At 54.0% G+C, this 12,287-nt stretch overlaps 5 non-coding genes across 5 annotated transcripts; all 5 read left to right on the top strand.

The window, feature by feature from the left end:
* Nucleotides 1-365: 365 nt before the first annotated feature.
* Nucleotides 366-458, top strand: LOC132489461 (small nucleolar RNA SNORD116). Its single transcript, XR_009531871.1, has one exon. It is a non-coding gene; the product is annotated as a small nucleolar RNA SNORD116 (small nucleolar RNA).
* Nucleotides 459-3,142: 2,684 nt separating this feature from the next.
* LOC132489458 (small nucleolar RNA SNORD116) lies at nucleotides 3,143-3,235 on the top strand. The gene has a single exon (XR_009531870.1). It is a non-coding gene; the product is annotated as a small nucleolar RNA SNORD116 (small nucleolar RNA).
* A 2,683-nt stretch (nucleotides 3,236-5,918) lies between these two features.
* On the top strand, nucleotides 5,919-6,011 carry LOC132489457 (small nucleolar RNA SNORD116). The gene has a single exon (XR_009531869.1). It is a non-coding gene; the product is annotated as a small nucleolar RNA SNORD116 (small nucleolar RNA).
* A 2,684-nt stretch (nucleotides 6,012-8,695) lies between these two features.
* On the top strand, nucleotides 8,696-8,788 carry LOC132489504 (small nucleolar RNA SNORD116). The gene has a single exon (XR_009531914.1). It is a non-coding gene; the product is annotated as a small nucleolar RNA SNORD116 (small nucleolar RNA).
* A 2,683-nt stretch (nucleotides 8,789-11,471) lies between these two features.
* On the top strand, nucleotides 11,472-11,564 carry LOC132489456 (small nucleolar RNA SNORD116). The gene has a single exon (XR_009531868.1). It is a non-coding gene; the product is annotated as a small nucleolar RNA SNORD116 (small nucleolar RNA).
* Nucleotides 11,565-12,287: the final 723 nt, after the last annotated feature.

Raw genomic sequence — 12,287 nt, 5'->3', positions numbered from 1 at the left:
TATGTCCAGTTCTCAGGTGCAGATGCTGGACAAGGCTGGCCGTCGGCAAAGAGAAGAAGACCTACGCGTTGGCTGATGACTGCAGGTGCTAAGGAAAAGTGGAAAAATGACACGGGGGCATGTTGCTACGCGTGGCTCTGGCTAACTCAGGAAGGTAGGCTTTCACCCACCCTATGATGTGCCATTGGATATGAGGTTTTCCTCAGACGGTCCAAATGGCTGCAAGAGTGGATTGACTGTTGCTCTTTCTGAGTGGCCTGAGGGCTGTGGATTCCCCAGCGTTTTGGAGTACTCCGAGGTCATCTCTCCTCTTCAGACCCCCACGGCATGCCCGGTTGTGTTCTGCAGCGTCCCAGCCTGTGCTTGGATCGATGGTGACACCCTTGTATGCATTCCTTGGAAAATCTGAACAAAATGAGTGAGAACACTCTACCGTCTCCTCATCGAATCTGAGGTCCAGCACGTTTCATCTCTCGGGGGTAGGGGAGAGTGAGGAGTGAGGGCCAGCGTCCCCTTCTGACCTGCATGCAAACACACACCAGGGTTCCAGAATTCGAGGTGCTCCTATCTGGGGGTCCACTGTGTCTGCCCATAAGCTGGGTCATCTACGCATATTAGGTCCCTGCTGAAAGACCGTTGAGGGCATGCGAGGGGGAAGTCTCTCCTGCTGGTCTTCAGAGTCGGAGTGCGTGCTGGTGTAGTCCCAGTAAGCTTGCAGCTTGGAAAGGTGTGCTTTGGCCAGGATCACGTTTGTCCATGCAGCTTCGGGGGCTATTTCTGGAAGCCATAATGAGGAAGCATCCCTGGTTGGAGTCTGGAGCCTCAGGCCAGGCCTGTGTCCCTCCCTGTCATTTGTTTTGGCGCGCTGAAGTTCTTTAGTGCCCGGTGGGGATGGAGCAGTGGGTGGGTGTGGGCTGCGGTTGGTCTTCAACGGAAGGGAGCTGATGGATTAGGGCTAGGTATTGCCCATGTCGGCTACTCCACTGCAGATCCCGACAGAGTTTTGGCACTAAGTGGGTCATCGTGGAGTGGGGTTAGGACCGAGTGCTGCATTGAAGCCTGCGTGGTGGCTGCTGGCCTGCAGAAGATGGCAAGGCATCATGAGGACATGTCCGGTGTGATGTCGTGGGATGGGCTGTCATGATTGGGTTGCAGGAGCTGGCCACGTCTTCCCAAGAATGCGTCCTGTTCGTGATGTGCTGGCATCAGCTGCCCACGAAGGGGATGGCTTTGGCAGTACATGAGGATGCGGTTACGTACTTAACCTGCGTAGAGTTGTGATCCCGTTGCCGGAGGAATGTCGCCCAAAGGGTGTCTTGCGGGACGCCGAGAAGTTGGACATGTTGAAGCGTCTGTGCCGCTCAACTTGGGGGTATTTGGGTTATGCGAACATGCCCTTTGGCCACTTTGTTTCCTTGTTTTGGAATGTGCAAAGCGAAAGTGTTTCTCCGAGAGGGCATGATGCGGCCAGCCCTTGTGGCATGGAGGAGTTTTGGATAGCTAGTGGTTTATCTGGAGCAGTGCGTTGGCGGAGCAGAGATGCGTTTAGTGTTCCGATGCCAGGTGCGCTGCCGTGGACAGCCACTGTGCCCTTTGAAGCTTGCAGGTCCCCTCGCGAAGCAGAGTTCTTCCATTGGAAATCGGTCTGTGGTCCTCGGGGAGAGTGCCTTTGATCTCTGGGAGGTTCTCGGTAGTGTCACTCTGTCAGTGAAGAAGTGCCAGGATGCATGGCGTATGGTCAGTGTCATCAAAGCAGTCGTGTTTGCAGTCTGCCATACCTGGTATACAGTGACCCCGTGTTTGAATGATGTCTATGGCTTCCAGTAGGTTCGACTTACCCGGTGGGCAGGAGGAGGGCACGTAGGACAACACTGTCAAGAATTTGAGTGTTTCCTCCGGGTTCAGGGCCGGCAAACCTTGTGTCTGGATGCTGGCAACACGTGCCTGGGAAGCTAGCCTAGTTTCCGCAGTGGGGTTTGAACGTGGGTCTTGGTTACTGAAGCCCACCACTTCCTGTGGTGGGCATTCCCCTGGGTCCTCGCAAAGTGATTTGTCATAGTTGGCAACAATTGGCAGTTGGGCCGAATTTCGTTAGCCCCTTGAGAGGTGCCGGCCTGCATCTTGCCTGTAGCCAGTCGCAGGTCGGCCCGCCCATAGGAGGTTTCCTTGCTCCTAAAAATGATGGGAGTGGCCCCAAGTGCACATTACATATTCTACTAGGTTGCAGGATTTCTGGGTCCATCTTTATGTTACACCCACGGTCGGAAAGCAGGTCTCGTCAGGTGTTTGTGCGTTGGTCAGAAGGCTTGGCTGTGGAAGAGTGGAAGTCCGTGGCCTATGTCAAAACGCCCTGGGTTTCAAAGTTCACATTCAGTCTGTTGAAGCTTGAAGAGGTCTTTCTCCATTCAGTCGGGGGGTCCAAATCCAGGACGCTGTGTATAAACTCTGGCTTTTATGGTTCGAGGTCTCAGGAGAGGGCCACAGGAACACACAGAGAGCAAGATGCGGATTCAGAGGCACACAAAGACGCCCACAAGCGCGTCCTCATGTGCAGTAACAATCACACCCGCGCACATGCGTGAAAACAAAAATATACCCTCTCACGTACCGGCCAACGTACATGCCTTAATTCCTGCAGTCGTGCTGTCAGACAAACATTGAGTTCTCTATAAATGTAGACGTCTTTGGGAGGCAGATTCCGAGCTGAAGCCCAGGTAAAAATTCTCATGAATCATGATCTCTGAGTACCCCGGTCCAATTCTGAAGCCTGCCTGATTTATCTCCAGTTCTCAGGTGCAGCTGCTGGACAAGGCTGGCCGTCGGCAAAGACAAGAAGACCTACGCGTTGGCTGATGACTGCAGGTGCTAAGGAAAAGTGGAAAAATGACACAGGGGCCTGTTTCTATGCGTGGCTCTGGCTAACTCAGGAAGGTAGGCTTTCACCCACCCTAAGATGTGCCATTGGATATGAGGTTTTCCTCAGACCGTCCCAGTGGCTGCAAGAGTGGACTGACTGTTGCTCTTTCTGAGTGACCTGAGGGCTGTGGATTCCCCAGGGTTTTGGAGTACTCCGAGGTCATCTCTCCTCTTCAGACCCCCACGGCATGCCCGGTTGTGTTCTGCAGCGTCCCAGCCTGTGCTTGGATCGATGGTGACACCCTTGTATGCATTCCTTGGAAAATCTGAACAAAATGAGTGAGAACACTCTACCGTCTCCTCATCGAATCTGAGGTCCAGCACGTTTCGTCTCTCGGGGGTAGGGGAGAGTGAGGAGTGAGGGCCAGCATCCCCTTCTGACCTGCATGCAAACACACACCAGGGTTCCAGAATTCGAGGTGCTCCTATCTGGGGGTCCACTGTGTCTGCCCATAAGCTGGGTCATCTACGCATATTAGGTCCCTGCTGAAAGACCGTTGAGGGCATGCGAGGGGGAAGGCTCTCCTGCTGGTCTTCAGAGTCGGAGTGCGTGCTGGTGTAGGCCCAGTAAGCTTGCAGCTTGGAAAGGTCTGCTTTGGCCAGGATCACGTTTGTGCATGCAGCTTCGGGGGCTATTTCTGGAAGCCAAAATGAGGAAGCATCCCTGGTTGGAGTCTGGAGCCTCAGGCCAGGCCAGTGTCCCTCCCTGTCATTTGTTTTGGCGCGCTGAAATTCTTTAGTGCCCGGTGGGGATGGAGCAGTGGGTGGGTGTGGGCTGCAGTTGGTCTTCAACGGAAGGGAGCTGATGGATTAGGGCTAGGTATTGCCCATGTCGGCTACTCCACTGCAGATCCCGACAGAGTTTTGGCACTAAGTGGGTCATCGTGGAGTGGGGTTAGGACCGAGTGCTGCATTGAAGCCTGCGTGGTGGCTGCTGGCCTGCAGAAGATGGCAAGGCATCATGAGGACATGTCCTGTGTGATGTCGTGGGATGGGCTGTCATGATTGGGTTGCAGGAGCTGGCCACGTCTTCCCAAGAATGCGTCCTGTTCGTGATGTGCTGGCATCAGCTGCCCACGAAGGGGATGGCATTGGCAGTACATGAGGATGTGTTTACGTACTTAACCTGCGTAGAGCTGTGATCCCGTTGCCGGAGGAATGTCGCGCAAAGGGTGTCTTGCGGGACGCCGAGAAGTTAGACATGTTGAAGCGTCTCTGCCGCTCACCTTGGGGGTATTTGGGTTATGCGAACATGCCCTTTGACCACTTTGTTTCCTTGTTTGGGAATGTGCAAAGCGAAAGTGTTTCACCGAGAGGGCATGATGCCGCCAGCCATTGTGGCACGCAGGAGTTTTGGATAGCTAGTGGTTTATCTGGAGCAGTCCGTTGGCGGAGCAGAGATGCGTTCAGTGTTCCGATGCCAGGTGCGCTGCCGTGGACAGCCACTGTGCCCTTTGAAGCTTGCAGGTCCCCTCGCGAAGCAGAGTTCTTCCATTGGAAATCGGTCTGTGGTCCTCAGGGAGAGTGCCTTTGATCTCTGGGAGGTTCTCGGTAGTGTCACTCTGTCAGTGAAGAAGTGCCAGGATGCATGGCGTATGGTCAGTGTCATCAAAGCAGTCGTGTTTGCGGTCTGCCATCCCTGGTATACAGTGACCCCGAGTTTAAATGATGTCTGTGGCTTCCAGTAGGTTCGTCTTACCCGGTGGGCAGGAGGAGGGCACCTAGGACAACACTGTCAAGAATTTGAGTGTTTACTCCGGGTTCAGGGCCGCCAAACCTGGTGGCTGGATGCTGGCAACACGTGCCTGGGAAGCTAGCCTAGTTTCCGCAGTGGGGTTTGAACGTGGGTCTTGGTTACTGAAGCCCACCACTTCCTGTGGTGGGCATTCCCATGGGTCCTCGCAAAGTGATTTGGCATAGTTGGCAACAATTGGCAGTTGGGCCGAATTTCGTTAGCCCCTTGAGAGGTGCCGGGCTGCATCTTGCCTGTAGCCAGTCGCAGGTCGGCCCGCCCATAGGAGGTTTCCTTGCTCCTAAAAATGATGGGAGTGCCCCCAAGTGCACATTACATATTCTACTAGGTTGCAGGATTTCTGGGTCCATCTATATGTTACACCCACGGTTGGAAAGCAGGTCTCGTCAGGTGTTTGTGCGTTGGTCAGAAGGCTTGGCTGTGGAATAGTTGAAGTCCTTGGCCCATTTGAAACCCCCCTGGGTTTCAAAGTTCACATTCAGTCTGTTGAAGCTTGAAGACGTCTTTCTCCATTCAGTGGGGTGTCCAAATCCAGGACGCTGTGTATAAACTCTGGCTTTTATGGTTCGAGGTCTCAGGAGAGGGCCACAGGGACACACAGAGAGCAAGATGCGGATTCAGAGGCATAAAAAGAAGCCCACAAGCACGTCGTCGTGTGCAGTAACAGTCACACACGCGCACATGCGTGAAAACAAAAATATACCCTCTCACGTACTGGCCAATGTACACGCCTTACTTACTGCAGTCGTGCTGTCAGACAAACATTGAGTTCTCTGTAAAGGTAGACGTCCTTGGGAGGCAGGGTCCGAGCTCAAGCCCAGGTAAAAATTCTCATGAATCATGATCTCTGAGTACACTGGTCCAATTCTGAAGCCTACCTGATTTATGTCCAGTTCTCAGGTGCAGATGCTGGACAAGGCTGGCCGTCGGCAAAGAGAAGAAGACCTACGCGTTGGCTGATGACTGCAGGTGCTAAGGAAAAGTGGAAAAATGACACGGGGGCATGTTGCTACGCGTGGCTCTGGCTAACTCAGGAAGGTAGGCTTTCACCCACCCTATGATGTGCCATTGGATATGAGGTTTTCCTCAGACGGTCCAAATGGCTGCAAGAGTGGATTGACTGTTGCTCTTTCTGAGTGGCCTGAGGGCTGTGGATTCCCCAGCGTTTTGGAGTACTCCGAGGTCATCTCTCCTCTTCAGACCCCCACGGCATGCCCGGTTGTGTTCTGCAGCGTCCCAGCCTGTGCTTGGATCGATGGTGACACCCTTGTATGCATTCCTTGGAAAATCTGAACAAAATGAGTGAGAACACTCTACCGTCTCCTCATCGAATCTGAGGTCCAGCACGTTTCATCTCTCGGGGGTAGGGGAGAGTGAGGAGTGAGGGCCAGCGTCCCCTTCTGACCTGCATGCAAACACACACCAGGGTTCCAGAATTCGAGGTGCTCCTATCTGGGGGTCCACTGTGTCTGCCCATAAGCTGGGTCATCTACGCATATTAGGTCCCTGCTGAAAGACCGTTGAGGGCATGCGAGGGGGAAGGCTCTCCTGCTGGTCTTCAGAGTCGGAGTGCGTGCTGGTGTAGGCCCAGTAAGCTTGCAGCTTGGAAAGGTGTGCTTTGGCCAGGATCACGTTTGTCCATGCAGCTTCGGGGGCTATTTCTGGAAGCCATAATGAGGAAGCATCCCTGGTTGGAGTCTGGAGCCTCAGGCCAGGCCTGTGTCCCTCCCTGTCAGTTGTTTTGGCGCGCTGAAGTTCTTTAGTGCCCGGTGGGGATGGAGCAGTGGGTGGGTGTGGGCTGCGGTTGGTCTTCAACGGAAGGGAGCTGATGGATTAGGGCTAGGTATTGCCCATGTCGGCTACTCCACTGCAGATCCCGACAGAGTTTTGGCACTAAGTGGGTCATCGTGGAGTGGGGTTAGGACCGAGTGCTGCATTGAAGCCTGCGTGGTGGCTGCTGGCCTGCAGAAGATGGCAAGGCATCATGAGGACATGTCCGGTGTGATGTCGTGGGATGGGCTGTCATGATTGGGTTGCAGGAGCTGGCCACGTCTTCCCAAGAATGCGTCCTGTTCGTGATGTGCTGGCATCAGCTGCCCACGAAGGGGATGGCTTTGGCAGTACATGAGGATGCGGTTACGTACTTAACCTGCGTAGAGTTGTGATCCCGTTGCCGGAGGAATGTCGCCCAAAGGGTGTCTTGCGGGACGCCGAGAAGTTGGACATGTTGAAGCGTCTGTGCCGCTCAACTTGGGGGTATTTGGGTTATGCGAACATGCCCTTTGGCCACTTTGTTTCCTTGTTTGGGAATGTGCAAAGCGAAAGTGTTTCTCCGAGAGGGCATGATGCGGCCAGCCCTTGTGGCATGGAGGAGTTTTGGATAGCTAGTGGTTTATCTGGAGCAGTGCGTTGGCGGAGCAGAGATGCGTTTAGTGTTCCGATGCCAGGTGCGCTGCCGTGGACAGCCACTGTGCCCTTTGAAGCTTGCAGGTCCCCTCGCGAAGCAGAGTTCTTCCATTGGAAATCGGTCTGTGGTCCTCGGGGAGAGTGCCTTTGATCTCTGGGAGGTTCTCGGTAGTGTCACTCTGTCAGTGAAGAAGTGCCAGGATGCATGGCGTATGGTCAGTGTCATCAAAGCAGTCGTGTTTGCAGTCTGCCATACCTGGTATACAGTGACCCCGTGTTTGAATGATGTCTATGGCTTCCAGTAGGTTCGACTTACCCGGTGGGCAGGAGGAGGGCACGTAGGACAACACTGTCAAGAATTTGAGTGTTTCCTCCGGGTTCAGGGCCGGCAAACCTGGTGTCTGGATGCTGGCAACACGTGCCTGGGAAGCTAGCCTAGTTTCCGCAGTGGGGTTTGAACGTGGGTCTTGGTTACTGAAGCCCACCACTTCCTGTGGTGGGCATTCCCCTGGGTCCTCGCAAAGTGATTTGTCATAGTTGGCAACAATTGGCAGTTGGGCCGAATTTCGTTAGCCCCTTGTGAGGTGCCGGCCTGCATCTTCCCTGTAGCCAGTCGCAGGTCGGCCCGCCCATAGGAGGTTTCCTTGCTCCTAAAAATGATGGGAGTGGCCCCAAGTGCACATTACATATTCTACTAGGTTGCAGGATTTTTGGGTCCATCTTTATGTTACACCCACGGTCGGAAAGCAGGTCTCGTCAGGTGTTTGTGCGTTGGTCAGAAGGCTTGGCTGTGGAAGAGTGGAAGTCCGTGGCCTATGTCAAAATGCCCTGGGTTTCAAAGTTCACATTCAGTCTGTTGAAGCTTGAAGAGGTCTTTCTCCATTCAGTCGGGGGGTCCAAATCCAGGACGCTGTGTATAAACTCTGGCTTTTATGGTTCGAGGTCTCAGGAGAGGGCCACAGGAACACACAGAGAGCAAGATGCGGATTCAGAGGCACACAAAGACGCCCACAAGCGCGTCCTCATGTGCAGTAACAATCACACCCGCGCACATGCGTGAAAACAAAAATATACCCTCTCACGTACCGGCCAATGTACATGCCTTAATTCCTGCAGTCGTGCTGTCAGACAAACATTGAGTTCTCTATAAATGTAGACGTCTTTGGGAGGCAGATTCCGAGCTGAAGCCCAGGTAAAAATTCTCATGAATCATGATCTCTGAGTACCCCGGTCCAATTCTGAAGCCTGCCTGATTTATCTCCAGTTCTCAGGTGCAGCTGCTGGACAAGGCTGGCCGTCGGCAAAGACAAGAAGACCTACGCGTTGGCTGATGACTGCAGGTGCTAAGGAAAAGTGGAAAAATGACACAGGGGCCTGTTTCTATGCGTGGCTCTGGCTAACTCAGGAAGGTAGGCTTTCACCCACCCTAAGATGTGCCATTGGATATGAGGTTTTCCTCAGACCGTCCCAGTGGCTGCAAGAGTGGACTGACTGTTGCTCTTTCTGAGTGACCTGAGGGCTGTGGATTCCCCAGGGTTTTGGAGTACTCCGAGGTCATCTCTCCTCTTCAGATCCCCACGGCATGCCCGGTTGTGTTCTGCAGCGTCCCAGCCTGTGCTTGGATCGATGGTGACACCCTTGTATGCATTCCTTGGAAAATCTGAACAAAATGAGTGAGAACACTCTACCATCTCCTCATCGAATCTGAGGTCCAGCACGTTTCGTCTCTCGGGGGTAGGGGAGAGTGAGGAGTGAGGGCCAGCGTCCCCTTCTGACCTGCATGCAAACACACACCAGGGTTCCAGAATTCGAGGTGCTCCTCTCTGGGGGTCCACTGTGTCTGCCCATAAGCTGGGTCATCTACGCATATTAGGTCCCTGCTGAAAGACCATTGAGGGCATGCGAGGGGGAAGGCTCTCCTGCTGGTCTTCAGAGTCGGAGTGTGTGCTGGTGTAGGCCCAGTAAGCTTGCAGCTTGGAAAGGTGTGCTTTGGCCAGGATCACGTTTGTGCATGCAGCTTCGGGGGCTATTTCTGGAAGCCAAAATGAGGAAGCATCCCTGGTTGGAGCCTGGAGCCTCAGGCCAGGCAGGTGTCCCTCTCTGTCATTTGTTTTGGCGCGTTGAAGTTCTTTAGTGCCCGGTGGGGATGGAGCAGTGGGTGGGTGTGGGCTGGGGTTGGTCTTCAACGGAAGGGAGCTGATTGATTAGGGCTAGGTATTGCCCATGTCGGCTACTCCACTGCAGCTCCTGACAGAGTTTTGGCACTAAGTGGGTCATCGTGGAGTGGGGTTAGGACCGAGTGCTGCATTGAAGCCTGCGTGGTGGCTGCTGGCCTGCAGAAGATGGCAAGGCATCATGAGGACATGTCCTGTGTGATGTCGTGGGATGGGCTGTCATGATTGGGTTGCAGGAGCTGGCCACGTCTTCCCAAGAATGCGTCCTGTTCGTGATGTGCGGGCATCAGCTGCCCACGAAGGGGATGGCTTTGGCAGTACATGAGGATGCGGTTACGTACTTAACCTGCGTAGAGTTGTGATCCCGTTGCCGGAGGAATGTCGCCCAAAGGGTGTCTTGCAGGACGCCGAGAAGTTGGACATGTTGAAGCGTCTGTGCCGCTCATCTTGGGGGTATTTGGGTTATGCGAACATGCCCTTTGGCCACTTTGTTTCCTTGTTTGGGAATGTGCAAAGCGAAAGTGTTTCTCCGAGAGGGCATGATGCGGCCAGCCCTTGTGGCACGCAGGAGTTTTGGATAGCTAGTGGTTTATCTGGAGCAGTCCGTTGGCGGAGCAGAGATGCGTTCAGTGTTCCGATGCCAGGTGCACTGCCGTGGACAGCCACTGTGCACTTTGAAGCTTGCAGGTCCCCTCGCGAAGCAGAGTTCTTCCATTGGAAATCGGTCTGTGGTCCTCGGGGAGAGTGCCTTTGATCTCTGTGAGGTTCTCGGTAGTGTCACTCTGTCAGTGAAGAAGTGCCAGGATGCATGGGGTATGGTCAGTGTCATCAAAGCAGTCGTGTTTGCGGTCTGCCATCCCTGGTATACAGTGACCCCGAGTTTAAATGATGTCTGTGGCTTCCAGTAGGTTCGTCTTACCCGGTGGGCAGGAGGAGGGCACCTAGGACAACACTGTCAAGAATTTGAGTGTTTCCTCCGGGTTCAGGGCCGCCAAACCTGGTGGCTGGATGCTGGCAACACGTGCCTGGGAAGCTAGCCTAGTTTCCGCAGTGGGGTTTGAACGTGGGTCTTGGTTACTGAAGCCCACCACTTCCTGTGGTGGGCATTCCCATGGGTCCTCGCAAAGTGATTAGGCATAGTTGGCAACAATTGGCAGTTGGGCCGAATTTCGTTAGCCCCTTGAGAGGTGCCGGGCTGCATCTTGCCTGTAGCCAGTCGCAGGTCGGCCCGCCCATAGGAGGTTTCCTTGCTCCTAAAAATGATGGGAGTGCCCCCAAGTGCACATTACATATTCTACTAGGTTGCAGGATTTCTGGGTCCATCTATATGTTACACCCACGGTTGGAAAGCAGGTCTTGTCAGGTGTTTGTGCGTTGGTCAGAAGGCTTGGCTGTGGAATAGTTGAAGTCCTTGGCCCATTTGAAACCCCCCTGGGTTTCAAAGTTCACATTCAGTCTGTTGAAGCTTGAAGACATCATTCTCCATTCAGTGGGGGGTCCAAATCCAGGACGCTGTGTATAAACTCTGGCTTTTATGGTTCGAGGTCTCAGGAGAGGGCCACAGGGACACACAGAGAGCAAGATGCGGATTCAGAGGCACACAAAGAAGCCCACAAGCACGTCGTCGTGTGCAGTAACAGTCACACACGCGCACATGCGTGAAAACAAAAATATACCCTCTCACGTACTGGCCAATGTACACGCCTTACTTACTGCAGTCGTGCTGTCAGACAAACATTGAGTTCTCTGTAAAGGTAGACGTCCTTGGGAGGCAGGGTCCGAGCTCAAGCCCAGGTAAAAATTCTCATGAATCATGATCTCTGAGTACACCGGTCCAATTCTGAAGCATACCTGATTTATGTCCAGTTCTCAGGTGCAGATGCTGGACAAGGCTGGCCGTCGGCAAAGAGAAGAAGACCTACGCGTTGGCTGATGACTGCAGGTGCTAAGGAAAAGTGGAAAAATGACACGGGGGCATGTTGCTACGCGTGGCTCTGGCTAACTCAGGAAGGTAGGCTTTCACCCACCCTATGATGTGCCATTGGATATGAGGTTTTCCTCAGACGGTCCAAATGGCTGCAAGAGTGGATTGACTGTTGCTCTTTCTGAGTGGCCTGAGGGCTGTGGATTCCCCAGCGTTTTGGAGTACTCCGAGGTCATCTCTCCTCTTCAGACCCCCACGGCATGCCCGGTTGTGTTCTGCAGCGTCCCAGCCTGTGCTTGGATCGATGGTGACACCCTTGTATGCATTCCTTGGAAAATCTGAACAAAATGAGTGAGAACACTCTACCGTCTCCTCATCGAATCTGAGGTCCAGCACGTTTCATCTCTCGGGGGTAGGGGAGAGTGAGGAGTGAGGGCCAGCGTCCCCTTCTGACCTGCATGCAAACACACACCAGGGTTCCAGAATTCGAGGTGCTCCTATCTGGGGGTCCACTGTGTCTGCCCATAAGCTGGGTCATCTACGCACATTAGGTCCCTGCTGAAAGACCGTTGAGGGCATGCGAAGGGGAAGTCTCTCCTGCTGCTCTTGAGAGTCGGAGTGCGTGCCGGTGTAGGCCCAGTAAGCTTGCAGCTTGGAAAGGTGTGCTTTGGCCAGGATCACGTTTGTCCATGCAGCTTCGGGGGCTATTTCTGGAAGCCAAAATGAGGAAGCATCCCTGGTTGGAGTCTGGAGCCTCAGGCCAGGCCTGTGTCCCTCCCTGTCATTTGTTTTGGCGCGCTGAAGTTCTTTAGTGCCCGGTGGGGATGGAGCAGTGGGTGGGTGTGGGCTGCGGTTGGTCTTCAACGGAAGGGAGCTGATGGATTAGGGCTAGGTATTGCCCATGTCGGCTACTCCACTGCAGATCCCGACAGAGTTTTGGCACTAAGTGGGTCATCGTGGAGTGGGGTTAGGACCGAGTGCTGCATTGAAGCCTGCGTGGTGGCTGCTGGCCTGCAGAAGATGGCAAGGCATCATGAGGACATGTCCGGTGTGATGTCGTGGGATGGGCTGTCATGATTGGGTTGCAGGAGCTGGCCACGTCTTCCCAAGAATG

This window comes from Mesoplodon densirostris, chromosome 4, assembly GCF_025265405.1.
Source record: "Mesoplodon densirostris isolate mMesDen1 chromosome 4, mMesDen1 primary haplotype, whole genome shotgun sequence".
NCBI classification, from domain to species: Eukaryota; Metazoa; Chordata; class Mammalia; order Artiodactyla; family Ziphiidae; genus Mesoplodon; species Mesoplodon densirostris.
Note: the sequence above shows the minus strand (reverse complement) of the source record. Positions and strands in the feature narration are given on the sequence as shown.